General features: G+C 31.0%; 1 non-coding gene across 1 annotated transcript; it reads left to right on the forward strand.

The window, feature by feature from the left end:
• Positions 1-6033: 6033 nt before the first annotated feature.
• LOC148761049 (small nucleolar RNA snoR8a) lies at positions 6034-6126 on the forward strand. Its single transcript, XR_016028726.1, has one exon. It is a non-coding gene; the product is annotated as a small nucleolar RNA snoR8a (small nucleolar RNA).
• The last annotated feature ends 5171 nt before the right edge of the window (positions 6127-11297 follow it).

An 11297-nucleotide genomic window follows, 5' to 3' on the forward strand; every position in this document is an offset into this window, starting at 1 on the left:
TTAAATATATAATTACATATTATATATTTAACAATTGATATGGATTGGGTCAAGGAGTACTAGATTGGCCCATTCCAAGGGAAAAAAATAGATAACAAATTGGGTTAGAAACGGGCTTGCGTGGTTCAAATCAATCCATAAACAAAGGTCCATTTAAATTTCCAATTATTAATTGAAAAATAAAATCAAGCAAATAAATTTATTTTTCCGACAAAGAAAAAAAAATTGCCACACGAAGAACATCATGGTAGATTTTACAAATAGATGTTACATAGATTACATCGAAGAAGTAGTTACAGAGGTTACGATATCAATATATATTGGTTTTTGCTGACCCAACAAAAAGAAAAGACCAAAGTCAGTCAACAAAAACTCCCTCGCAAAATAAAAGCTTACTAATTTTTAAGCGTAAGCTTGCCTTTTAGGTTCCATTGCAAAAAGCATCTCAAGATCAGGCGGTTGGAAGTACCCATTCTTCGGTGGCTCCCTTTTCCTCCCAAACAAAAAGGGCCTCTTCTTAGGAGGCGGCGGCGGACACACTTTCACCGCCGGTATCCGACACTCCCCGCGTGTCGGCGTCGACCAAGCTTCTTGCTCTTCTTGCATCATCGTCACCAGGGACATCACGTCCTCGTACGACCCCATTTCACCCTCCATCTTCATAAAGGAAACGCTGTTTTAAACTGGGTTTATGGATTCGACGAGAATTTAAAGATTGTGGGTGGTTCTGGAAGTTGCTGGTGGTTGGTAGAGGGGAAGAGAGTGGGATTTTGTGGATACGATAGTCACAGATAAGCATGTGGAGCATCTACGTGTCACGTAATGGTTGAGCTTGGTCTACGTGGAAGGGCAGGTGGCGAGCTCTCGAGATGGTTCTTTTTCCTGCAGTTCTAAAATGGCGCCAAACCTAGGGTAGGTTCAAGCGCGGGAATTCCTATGTGCCACTAGTTTGAATGTAGGTCACAATTTTGTTTTTTGTTTTTTCTTTTTAATTGAGTTTTGAAGTTTGAATATGGGCCACGAGTTCTTTTAATAAGGTTTTAATTTGAATTTTTTTGGTTGAAGTCGGTCGAAAAGACTTGATATACAGAAAAAGGACACTGGATGTTTCCAGAACGAGAAAATGGAATGTTTTTTTGGAAATAATTTGTACAAAGTGTAATAGAAAACCAACAAAAACAATTCCTTGGCAAGTGAAAATTAGTGGACTCTTTTTGTCAATTTAGTATTTTAAGACATTTGAGCTTCGGGTTTTTATAATAAATGTACATGTCACATCAAATGTTTTGAAATAAATAAATAAAAATTCAATTTCCTAATAAACGGATAAAGAAATTTTAAAAAATTTATAAACATAATGGTTCCACACTCAATGAAGTTAATTTTTTTAAAAATATAATAATTTCATGATAAATAATATTAAAATAAATTCAATTTACGCTAAGCATGTCTAGAGAGATAATTAAGGTGATCGTCAATGATGAGCGCATTGTCAATAAAGTGCATCACATATCATGCAAGTAAGAGGATATTGGACACTTTATAAATGTAAACATTTCATATCTTATCAGATTAATTTAAAAAAAAATAATGGTTACAGGACATACATAATTTAAATATTATTTAAAGAAGTTAAATCCGAATACATTTTTCTTCTAAGAAATTGCCACAATTTTCAGCCCAAGGTTTTGTTACCGGCCGAATGAGATTCAAGCTGTTAAGTAAGGCCCATCGTTGAAACCTACTCCAACTTCGGCCCAGTCTCTAAAACCATTTGACTGTTGACCAATGGCCATGCTTCACCATCATCGAACCAACCCCTTCCGTTCCCATCGTCCTTACTTGGATGCAAGTCCTGGTCTGATCGAGACTTGACAATAAAAAAGATTTAAATGATATGATTAAAAGGAAGAGATGTTGATGATCATATCATTGAGATTTCAACGATGGGTTATTTTCATTAAACTCTAAAAATATCTAAAATGGTATGATTGATGTTTGCATGCATGCAAGCAATGATAAGAATGGGTAGTGCGGTTAGGTTTACGTCCACTCCCTTTCATCCAAAAGAGAACGAAGAGAGGGATTGTTTGAACTTTGCAGAGATGTTTATTTGTATGTGTTGGCTACATCAATAAAAGGGAAGAAAGGGTTTAAAAGATGATAGATAATGATACCAGTGACATCGTAATCTACTTTTTGTTTTGGGAAAATTTTATGAAAAACAAAACATTTATTTGTTGAAATAAGAGAAAATAGAATTTTAGATCATGGCTTTATTTTTAGGGCTCGTTTGATAGGGGAAGAAGAAAAATTTTAATCTTTGTTATCTATATTGTGCTCATGCTAATGAAGAGGGGTTTTTTTTTTAATAATAAAATTTTATATTTTGAAATTTTTACATTATGTTGGGTTTACGGAATAAAATAAAAAATGAAATGGTTATTTTGTAGAAATATAATTGTAGAGGAAAAAAATAAAATAGTTATTATAAAGTTTGATTCATTAATTAGATTATATTAGAATAGAATATTTTAGGAATAGTATTTGATTAGTTAAAAGAATATGATTGGAATAAATTTAAAATTTAATTTTTGTAAAAAATAATCATAATTTGTAATAAAAAAATATTTTATTGTAATTAATTAAAATTTTAATATTAATTTCATTTTTTTCCTTTCCTTTTTTTTTCCTTTTCCTTATTTCCTTCTACGTACCTTTCCAATTGACAGGCGACGGAATCTGGTCTTCGACCAAGCACCTTGGTGATGCCAGTGATTGGCTCGGACCACCACCAAGCATCGTAAGCTTAGACTTGAGCCTCAAGGGTTTCCATGGTCAAGTAACATCTCCAAAAAGCGTGTTTTGTGCGGCAAAACTTGGCCGGTGAAGCACCATTCAATGGCTTCTAGTAGCTAGATCTAGTTGTTTGACTCTTTTTATTGGTCTTTTTCGGCCGGACTTGGCCATTGAAAGTCCAATTCTTCACTCTTTGGACGACCATAGCTTTTTGTTGACATAATTTGATAATTTTCCGACAATCGACGATGCTCATAATCTTGTCATTTGCTCTATTCTCTTAGCCTACTCTTGAGACAAAGTTGAGAATTATTTAGAATTTCTATTTTGATAGCGTATTTTTATTCTTTATCTTAAAAAATGATTAACACTACAATGAAAAGAAAAATTACAATTCCGGTCAAATCACTAGAAATAAACTTTTTAATCAAAACGGTAATTTTTTTTTTCAAAAATTCAAACTATATTACGGAAATAAGCCGATATCTGGAATAGATCTAGAATGAAATGACCATTTCATTTCATTGAGCCAAACGTGAGGTCATTTCTTTGCATGTGGAATGTATGGATATGGAAAAAAAAAAAAAAAGTCTTTGTATTTATCAAATGCGGAAGAAAGTTTTGCATATACAAACAAGACAAAGGCCTAGTTGTTCCCTATAATCAAATTAAGGGGCGAACTTCACAAGAAGAAACGTATACACACATTCATATTCCACAAACCTATATATTAAATAAATAGTTTGTCATTGTATGGAAAAGTACAACTTGGCTAACAGACAGAACTCGAAACAATACAAAAAACTATATCAGTAGCTTTCATCAAACGGAAAGACCGGAAAATGTTCACGGTTAACCTTGGTTTGAATGGAAGGCGTGTTGGCGCACATGGTCGTCAATGGACCTTCACACCATCAACTTATCCAATCATTTGTTTATCAGTTTCAAGTCTTAATCCTTTTTCAATCGGAAAGTTCCCCGGTTTCGTGACTGTGATCCAACCATTGGCCTCCACAGCTTTGAATCGACCCCATGAAGGTGATAATACGAAGGATCTCATCCACGCAAGAGATATGTAGGGTTTTCAACATTAAATAAAACTAGGGCTAACGTACGACGTTGGAAGAGCTATGAAGGAATTGCGACGTCGGGGGGTGGTTTGATCAAGTTATATGGAGGGGAAATGTTCACACATTTTTATCAATGGGACATGGCTTTGCTGGTTGGAAAAATGTACCATTCATATCAGGAGAAGTCAATTATCTATTATCAGTTTCACCCTGCAGGGCCATCTCGAATGAGCCATAAAACGAAAGAAGGATCCCAAAATTAATTATTTCGACTTCAAAACTCAATGTATTGCATTGAATGGTCAATTTTGCAGTACAGGATAATTGATACTGCCAAAGCGATAACGTGGAAAACAGGCAATGGTCCCATTGGCTGATCTCCCATCCATTGCCACAGTCATTACTTAGATATTTGTAAAATATCTACACTGTTTTGAGAAGTGTATTTGCAAAAAAATATCTTTCCCCCTTAACACCATTTACAGATGGGAACTAGAAATTTCTCCTTCTAAAAGAATCAATATTTCACTTGCCTTGTTGGGTTTTTGAAGCTTTATACTAATTACCAAAAAAAGGGTCAAAAGACTCTTTCAGTCCCTATACTCTTCACTTTTGCTCAATTTAATATCTGTACTCAAAATCAAAATAATTTAGTCTCTTGATTTTGAGAATTATGTCAATTTAGTGTCTCTCTCTAATGGCGCCCAATTTTACCCTTAAATAATTGGTAGCTTTTAGTATGAAGGAAGTGAGAGCACATTTCTTGCAATGTACTCAATTAAATTATATTACGGTGTTTGTTTTACAATAGATCACTGCAATGTAAGATTGTAATGCAATCACACTACAGCCAAAAGATGTAATGTGATTACAGTCTAAAACCAATACAATCACATTACATTGCACTCTGCAATGTTCTTAAAGACACTTTTATCCTTCAACTTTATTACCTTGTTAAAAATATTTTGTAACGTTATAATTAAAATAAAATATATAATATAAAAATAAAAAATTAAAATAAAATAAAATATAAGAAATTAAAATTTATATAATATAGGTAAAAGAAAATAAAATAAAATATATAATATAAAAATTATATTAAAAATAAAAATATAAGATTATAATAAAAAATAAAAATAAAATATATGACATTAAAAATATATTTAAGAGATGATATTATATAAAAATTAATAATAAAAAATACAAGTATATTAAACTTACATTTTAATAAATATGGGTAATTTTGAAAATTAACATTACATTCATAGCAAAACACTTGTAAACCAAACGCTGCAATATTATTTTTCTTACATTTTAATCATTATTTTTCTTGTATACCAAACACTGTAATGTTATTTTCTCTACAATCACATTGTTTGCAATCACATTACTTGCAATTACATTACATGTAATCACATTGCATTGTAAATTACCAAACACCACCATTATGTCAGCGCTAACGTTAGCGATGACATCAAAGCTGACATATCACATTTTGATGACGTGACATACCACGTGACACACGAGTAATGACGTGGTATGGCCACATGGTACTAAATGATGACGTGGTAGTGTTGATGTGGCATTTACATGCTGACATAGCAATGCTGATGTCGCATTGACATGCTGACATGGCAGTACCACGTGGTAAATCGAAAAAATTACAAAAAAAATTTCTCTCATAACAAAAATATATAATACATGGACTAAATTGAACAAACCTGAGATGTTAAGGGACTAAATTGAAAAAAATTTAAAAATACAAATCTTTAAGTAGATTATTGATATACTTATTAATAAGTTAAATATTTAAGTATAAAAGATTTATGATGTTAAAATATATATAAATATTTTCTTACTTGATTATTTGATTCTAGAATATGTAAATTAATTTATATTTTTTACAAAAATTAAGTTTGAATATTCCTTCTATAAAAAAAAATTTGAAAAAAAATTCATACTTAAAGTCAAATTTAGATGAATAACTTATATTACATTAACATAAAATAATATAAAATGACTAAATAAATTCTTTTTTCTTCTATTTATAATAGTATAAAAGTTTAAAATTTATTTAAATTTATTTTTAACTTGAGCTAAAGTCAAATTAGCAAAATATGTTAATTTAGTTTTTTCTTTTTAAAAAATAAAGAACGGAGATATGGAGTTAGCGATTATTATAAAAATAATTTTTTGTTTTGACTTGCTTAATTTGGATATGACAAACTTCTTGTTACAACCATATAATCTGAGCTCCATCCTTCTAATTATTTATTTATTTTTTATATTTTTATTTTGTTTAATATTTCAAGTTATATTTTTTAAGTTGAAATTTCATAGATTAAAGACTGCATTTATGATTAATAAAGTTAAATATAACTGTAAATATTTGTACCATTTTATTTTATTAACAAATTTTTTGTAAATCAAAATTAATAATTTAAATTTAAATTTAAATTTAGAAGAATTTGATTGTGGTATTTGAATTTAAATAAAATCATTTTATGAGAAATTTTGAGTAAATTTAAATAAAAGGTAAATTAGGTAAGAGTTGAATAATTGTAAAAGAATGTATATTTGTAAATTGTGAAAATTGTAACTAAATCAACATATTTTACTAATTTTAGTAAATTTAAAAAAAAAGATAAATTGGGTAAGAGTTGAATAATTTCAACATAATGTGTTTTTGTAAATTGTACAAGTTGTAACTAAATCAACATATTTAGTCATTTTATATTATTTTATTTTAACGTAATGCAAATTATTCATCTAAATTTGACTTCAGATATGATATTTTTTCAAATTTTTTTTTATAGAAGGAGAACTCAAACTTAATTTTTGTAAAAAAGATAAATTAATTTACGTATTCTAAAATCATATATATATATATATATATATTAACACTATGAATCTTTTAAACTTAATATTTGACTTATTGATAAGTATATCAATAATCTACTTAAAAATTTATACTTTTCAATTTTTTTTAATTTAACCCCTCAACGTCTCAATTTTGTTCAATTTAGTCCATAAATTATATATTTTTGTTCAATTTAGTCTCTACGACGTGACATATTTTTTTTCGAAATTCTTTTGATCTGTCACGTGCCACTGGCAAGTCAGCATGTCAGTGCCACATCAGTTCTGTTACATCATCATATAGTGTCACGTGACATGCACATCATCAAAATATGACACGTCATCGCTGACATCAGTAATGATGTCATCTTTTAATAGTAAAATTGGATGTCGTTAAGAATAAAGATTAAATTGACACAATTCTCAAAATGAATGGATTAAATTATTTCGATTTTGAGTACAGAAATTAAATTGAATAAAATTGAAGAGTACAGGGACCAGAAAAGTCTTTTGACTTCAAAAAAACATACAAATAGGATTGACATAAAATCGACAAAATTTAACAAAAATATACACACAATGCTTTTTACTTTTATATCCAATCCCATAATGTACAAACATATATGTAAGAGAGAAGAAGTATTGTAATAAGTAAAATGAAAAATCTACTAGTAACGACAAAAGAGAAAATTGAAACAGTTTTTGAAATTTTTTGTATATAATACATCATACAAATTATTATTACAATACGTGTAATATTAATTAATAACCAATTTCACGTACCACGTAATTACATTGCGATTGATTGCACTACAAATATTTTGATCCGATATCCATATTAATGATTTACTGTCGCAATATGTGGAGACTTCTCCTCCATAGAAGCGAGCATATACATGAATTGATGGGTCAAAGTGCATAAATTATAGTAGTTTCTTTGGAATAATATTTAATTGTAATATTTATGCGAAATGTCAACATCTGTTAAATGAGATATGGATTTGCTTTAGAATATTTATATTTCTGGGCATGCCAAAATTAAATTGTTGTTCCTGGTGCATTGCACTCAATTTTCTTGGACCAGCTTCCTCCGACGGTCCTTTTGCAGAGATTTTACACCAACCCGAGGATGATCACGAAGATCCTCCGTATGATATCCTCTCCCGTGGTCAGGGTGGCTATATGATAAGACCAGTGGGCCCCACCTTCATATTCCTCAGTTATCTGTCGCCACCTGTGCATTCCCTACCGATCAAAAACCAAACGCTCATCCCTAGGGCTCTCGATACGTGGTCCAATGTCTACCGCCCGCGTGGCATTTTGCCGTTTGGAAAGTCTACCTTCGAGGGCATGATGTGTCGGGATTTTGCTGAGGCGGCTCCCATTAAATTCCTGCCCATTACCCAGCTCAGTCTTTTCTGGTTTTTTGTTCATCTTTTCATTTCTTTTATAGACAGCATTTTTAGATCACACGTGCGGACTTGTGAAGTACAAAGTGCTCGGTACGGAAGGGGCCACGTGGTGGGGTTGGGTGACACGCGCCGATGGTGGAGGTGGTGGAAGGGTCAGGCAGAAAGGAGAGAAAGCGTTACCAATTTTAGGTGGATTGAGCTAAGGTGGCGGTAGAGGGGGCACTTGGTTTGAGGAAGCTGAGCAAGGGCAGTGCACCCACGTGAAGTCGTTGGACAGGTACCACGCGCGTCTGGGCACCACTCCCCTTTGCCCTCACGTGCATTTCATTTCTTGATTGATAGCATTTTCCTTTTTTTTTATTGATAGCTTAGTTATGCAATGTTTAAAATTGTTCTTTGAGGCAGTGAAATTGATTATAAACAAAGAGGAATTCGTAATTTTATATAGGAAATGATTGAAGGATAATTATATTATATGTATTATTATATATATCAAATTTTATATAATAGTAAAAAATTAAAAATTAAGAAGTTATTATCATCACCATTAGTCACTCCCTTAACTTCATCTTTGTACCAGCCGTCCAACCCTTATAATATTATTATAAAAGAAGTGTTGCACTAAAATGCACCATAACAAATTGCTGTAATACACAAGATTATAAGAACTTATTCTTTATTAAATTCAATTGTCAAAAAGACATTTAAGGGTCAAAAATCTACTGAAATATCTTAATTTATGCTTAATATTATAGATTGATGTCTATGATGATCCTTAGTGTTAGTACCGATCTTATTCTTGGTATGAAAGTCGGCTTGGGACAAATCAAACGAGGAATCGATATCGAGTAGGTTCTGCTTTGTTGTCATGTCGACAGAAGATGGTGATACTCCAAACTTTAAAAAGTGATAGAAAAAGAGAATACTGTTCCGAAGAAATCCACTAAAAGGAAAGCCTCAAAACTCATCCAATGAGTGATGGCAACCTTGGAAACAAACTTGCTTCCCATGCCAACACGTAAAAAGTGTTTGATAATGTACAGATTGAAGTTTGGGGCGGCGGCGGGGGAAGAGTCTCAAGGCACTTGAAAAACATCGCTAGATTAGCCATTTTCAATAAAAAGCGTAAAACCAAATTTCCCAAAGCAGGGAGAGCCTGCCACCCATTTGTTGCCACCGAAGCCTTTTCCACCACCGCCAATCATGTGAATGGTGTTTGTAAGGGGATTCTTGTGATAGGGAGAGAAAGTATTGTAAACAAATAAAATAATACATCATAGGTGATCAAAAAAAAATTAGAGTAGTTCTTAAAGTATTGAATATTGTAATAAGTGAAAGACGACAATAAAAAAATTAGAGAGATAATTTAAAGAAAAAAGCTCTCCAATTGAAAATGTGTTAACTCAAAAGAAGAAAGAAAAACCCTTACTAAATGAATTATGAGGCTCTATATATAGTGCTACAAGTGACGGTTACTCAATAATAAGCTTTAATACACCTAATGAATGATATTATTATGAGGAACATTAATGTGAGTAACCGTTACTGTAATTTGATGTAATAAGATTTATTCTTAAGTAAAATGTACTAGAAAATAGGTATACGTAAAAAAATACAAAAAAAAAAGTTGTATAAGAACAGGTATAAGAGAAGAAGCTGTACATGTATAGGCATACGATAATAAAATATGAGAGTGAAACACTTGTGTTTCAGAAAAAAGTTAAAATGAAAACCTCTTAATTATCTCCATATTTGAGTCACCAAGTCAAATTCTCCGGAACATTCTAAGATTAAAGTAACCCATGAATCCTGTCACTTATTCCGAATTGCTTTCACTGTCATCCAAGTGAAGTAATTATTTTATTCGAAGTGTTTGTTCTACTTGTATTAGTTGTTTCATATGAAATAATGCTTTACTTATTCTAGTTATTTTATGTTAAGTAGTGTTTCACTTGTTCTAATTGTTCTACGTGAAGTAACGCTTCACTTATTATAGTTATTTTACGTAAAATAGCACTTTACTTGTTTTAATTATTTTACATGAAATAGTATTTCACTTGTTATAGTAATTCTGTATAAAATAATACTTCACTTGATCTAGTTATTTTTTGTATAATATTATATTAAACATAATTTTTAAAAAAATATATATTAATTAAAATTAAGTATCTACAATGTCACACCACTCATTGAAAAGTTTTAGTGACAGAGAGACTGAAAACCATAACCTTTCTTTCGTTGGCTTTGGGTTTTAGTCGGTTTTCCATTTTCTTTTCTCTCTTTTGTAGTCTACTTTTTGCTATTTTTTTTGCCTAAAATAGCAAAATTGAAGAAGATAAAGTTTAACAAGTGGGGTCTTGAAGAAAGGTACGGAATTGGAGAGAGAGAGTACAGGCAGCACATACAGAGCTGGGATGATGACACGTGTGAGGCCCAAGTCCCGACGGCAACTGGCCTCAGCTGCTCTGGTTTACCCGAAGCCCTGAGCCATTTATGAAAGGGTTGGGCTAGATGTTTCGGGTTTGGGTTTCTCTTCTAAAGTTTTCAATCACCACGCTCTATGTAAGAGCATTATTTTAAATATTTTTTAAGAAGTAAAATTATTATTTTAATATTTTAAATTATAATTGTAAATTATCTTTATGGAAAACAGATAAATGAATATTTTCATGTTTTGTATAACTTTTATGCAATGCAAGATTAAATAGTTATTTTTTAAAATTAAATTTTGTTGAAAAAGACTTAGTTTGATTTCGATAAATTAAAATAATCACTTTTTATTTTAACCCTTTAACTAAACGAATTTTTAGAGCTAATTTTGTATTGTTTTAGACATTTCATTTAAAAATTTAAAGTTTGTTCGATTTTAGTATAATGATTGATTGGTTGAAAATATTGAAATTAATTTTATAAAAAAGAAGTATTTTTTTAACCTAAATAATGAAGTTGAGGACAAAGAATTACTTGGGAAGGAAATCTACTTATCCTAATTTTTATTTCTATAAAGTCGAATTGGGGTTAAAAAAGGTGAATTGTACATGAAAATAAGGTTACCCAATGAATAAACTGAAAATAGTGGAGGGGTCATAATCAGGAAAAACACAGTAGAAGGTAGGACAGCCCCTGAGAAAAGAAAAAAGAAAACAAAAGAAAGATG

The sequence above is a fragment of the Theobroma cacao genome, chromosome 9 (genome assembly GCF_053813885.1).
Source record: "Theobroma cacao isolate CCN51 chromosome 9, ASM5381388v1, whole genome shotgun sequence".
NCBI lineage: Eukaryota > Viridiplantae > Streptophyta > Magnoliopsida > Malvales > Malvaceae > Theobroma > Theobroma cacao.